Source organism: Onychomys torridus, chromosome 8 (genome assembly GCF_903995425.1).
Source record: "Onychomys torridus chromosome 8, mOncTor1.1, whole genome shotgun sequence".
Taxonomy (NCBI): domain Eukaryota; kingdom Metazoa; phylum Chordata; class Mammalia; order Rodentia; family Cricetidae; genus Onychomys; species Onychomys torridus.
The window spans coordinates 80,323,774-80,326,970 of record NC_050450.1 but is presented as its reverse complement, the minus strand read 5'-3'; the positions used below and the strand labels follow the sequence as shown (position 1 = coordinate 80,326,970).

The window sequence follows — 3,197 nt, the reverse complement described above, 5'->3', positions numbered from 1 at the left end:
AAGCTATACCAAATATTTTATTATTAAATGGGAATACAATGTAGAGCTGAATGTGTTATTGGTCTGGATGGATCTGGGGATGAGGTGAGATGGGAAGACTGGGAGAAGGGAAGGGAGGCTGTAGTTGGGATATATTGTATGAAAGAGAATTTAAAACAAAAATAAAATCCTACACCAAATATTGAGCAGGGCATGGTAATGCAGAGGAAGGCAATCTCTGAATTTGAGGTCAGCCCAGCTCGGTTACACAGAGAAGCCCTATCTCAAAAACCTCAAACAAACAAACAAACAAAAACCAGGTATACCAACCATACCATTGGGGAATTGAAATTGAGAGATATCAGTGATCAATGATTGTTAATTCCTGTTATGTTTTCCTTTTTCCCAGCTTGTAGGAACTTCATTTTCATTCCACCATTTTCCCTTTGCTCGGGTGTCTGCAGAGAAGCTCAGGAGGTGGCTCCCACCCACTTGGTGGCCTATGCTGTAGGAGCTACTGACCAGTCCTCAGTGGCTCTCTGGGCACTCCAGTCTTCAGTAGGGAACTGCTGGATGGATACAGAGGGCACATGCACAACCTCGAACCAGTCTGCCACCTCTGGCTGAGCAACAGTGAACTCAGGAGCTGGTGCAGTCCATTTGCCCTGGAATTCCTCCTTGGTCACAGCCTTCTCAGCAGTGGCCTGTTCCTCCTTCTCAATCTCCTCTGGGTCTCTGTAGAAGTAAAGATCAGGCATAACTTCTCATGGGTGCTCATGGGAAATAGTGCCATGCATGCAGAGTACTTCCCCGGCCAGAATCCACCACATCAGACCCACTGAGTGAGCAGGATAGCAATGTCTACACAGCACAGAGAAGAGTCTGTGTTACACAGCGCAATGGTGGGCAGGTTGACATAAGACCCCTCTGTGAAGGGCTGGTGGTCAGTTCTGGGGTCAGTCACCACTAGAAGCCGCTGCTCCCTGAAGGCTACTTGGATCTGGTTAGTGAAGGTCCCAGGGGTGAAGCAGCAATTGGAGTGGCTCCAGTGGCAGCAGCAAACTTCAGCACAGCTCGCTGCCCCATGTTCCTGGAGGAGATGACGCTGACATCAGCAGGGTTCTCAATGGCAGCAATAGCACGGCCGCAAGCAACAGCTTCTCCCGGGTCCTTTTCAGAACTATGATGTAGATGCCATCACTTTTCCTTTTGTAGATGTACTGCTCCATCTGAAAGCCAAGGTTGGTGCCACCTAAGTGGGTTCTTGCAGCAAGGAAATTGAGGACATCCTCCTTCATCTGCAGGACATGTTGTAGTTGATGGTGGTGGTGGTGGTGGTGGTGGTGGTGGTGGTGGTGGTGGTGGTGGTGTCTGTGTGTGTGTGTGTATTTGTGTGTGTCTGTATTTCCCTTCCTTCTTTGGTTTTGCTGGTGTGAGATTATTTATTTCCTGTGTGTCTCTGACTCTTGCCTACTCTTAGGACCCTTTTCCTCCTATTGGGTTGACTTGTCCAGCCTCAATGTGAGGGCATTTGACTTGTCTTATTGTATTTTGTTTTGTACTGTTTGGCTGTCATCTCTTGGGTGCCTGCTCTTTTCTGAAGAGGAAATTCAGTGGATCTGAGGGAGAGAGGAGGTAGACAGAAGTTACAGGAGTGGAAGCTGTGGTTGGGATGTATTGTGTGGAAGAAGAATCCATTTTCCATGGAATGAAAAGAACTACTGAATCGTTCTGTTTTAGTATTTTATTGTATAAATTACATTTTTTTTGCATGGAATAAAGTATGGTTAGAAAGAAAATGTGTGGCAAAATTATGCAACTGTTAGCAGAAAATGTCTAAACTGACACCTGCTATTTTTTGATGCATACAAATAAATTTAAGTTATTTTTTGTATAAAGAACATTCTTATAAACAGTTTTTGAGTAACAACAAAAATTAAGGGATGGGGCAAAGATGACTTGTCTACTATACATTGTGACCACAATCAAATATTATTACTTTCTACTCCTTTACTTCAGAATGTAATATGATGTTCCAAGGAAAGTAAATCCTCACTTTTTTTTTTAACATACAACTCTCTACAGATCCTGAAACAACATAAGGGGTGCTGTTTGCTTTTGTACAATAAGCCTCATTATAATCTTTTGGGAAGACTTTTTTCATCATACTGTAGATTCATTCCCAAACTATTTCCACAAGGGAATGTCCTGTGCTTCATTATGCTGAATTTGAAAGCAGTTAGCATGTTATGACAAAGTACTCCAAAACTGTTTGAGCACAAGTGTCATTAAAATTTGCAAACTGAATGCTGAGCCTTTAGAGATATGCATGAACCATCTCTTCAGATTTTAGGAAGGTTCTGTTCCCTAAATAAAATGGCAAAATGTGCAAATAATAAAAACAGCTTTGTGCATATGTTTGCTGTTCCAAAACACATATTGGCTTTTCACTCAAACAAAATAATGTAGAAGAGAAGTTGGGCCAGATAGAAGACTGACTTGCTGAATTATAAATACTCACAGAATATTCAAGATGGTCCATCTGGAAGCCAGAGGAATTTCAGTTTGAATATTGACAAAAACGGTTTAAAGTGAAACCATTGATATATGTCTACTCAGGTGGGAAAAGAAAGCTGAAACTTAATGTAGCATCCAGTAGTTGTAATAAAAATGCTCAAAACAAAAGAGAAAATAAATGACATGGGGTTTCTGACCCCCAGCTGATATATCTACAACACAACTATTACAAGTAAGCTTCACAGAAGAATCATGGAAGATGGTGGGGGGATGGGGATTGTTGAGAGCCAGAGGACCAGGATGCTTGTTGCTATATGCTATACAGTGTCTTCTAGACATGACAAGGAAACTGCACCCATGAATTCCCAAAAATACATTCACCTAAACAAGACTTACATAGTGGCAATGCCAGTATATGCCAGTGTGGATGGGGGGATTTTCACAAGTGCCTTCCACTAGATGAAGATCCACAGGCATCAGAAGTTTTATGCCTGTCAAAATAGCAGGTACATATAGCTCTGCCTCTCTCAGACCCCTATTCTATATTTGGCTTTTGTGGTGGTTTGAATGTAATTAGCCCTCATAGGTTCATAGGGAATGGCATTATTAAGAAGTATGGCCTTGTTGGAGTAGGTGTGGCATTGTTGGGGGAAATGTGTCTCAGCTCACTTCCTGTTGCCTGTGGATCAAAGTGTAGAACT

General features: G+C 42.4%; 1 pseudogene; it reads right to left on the bottom strand.

The window, feature by feature from the left end:
- Positions 1-449: 449 nt before the first annotated feature.
- LOC118588741 lies at positions 450-1,295 on the bottom strand (annotated as a pseudogene).
- Positions 1,296-3,197: the final 1,902 nt, after the last annotated feature.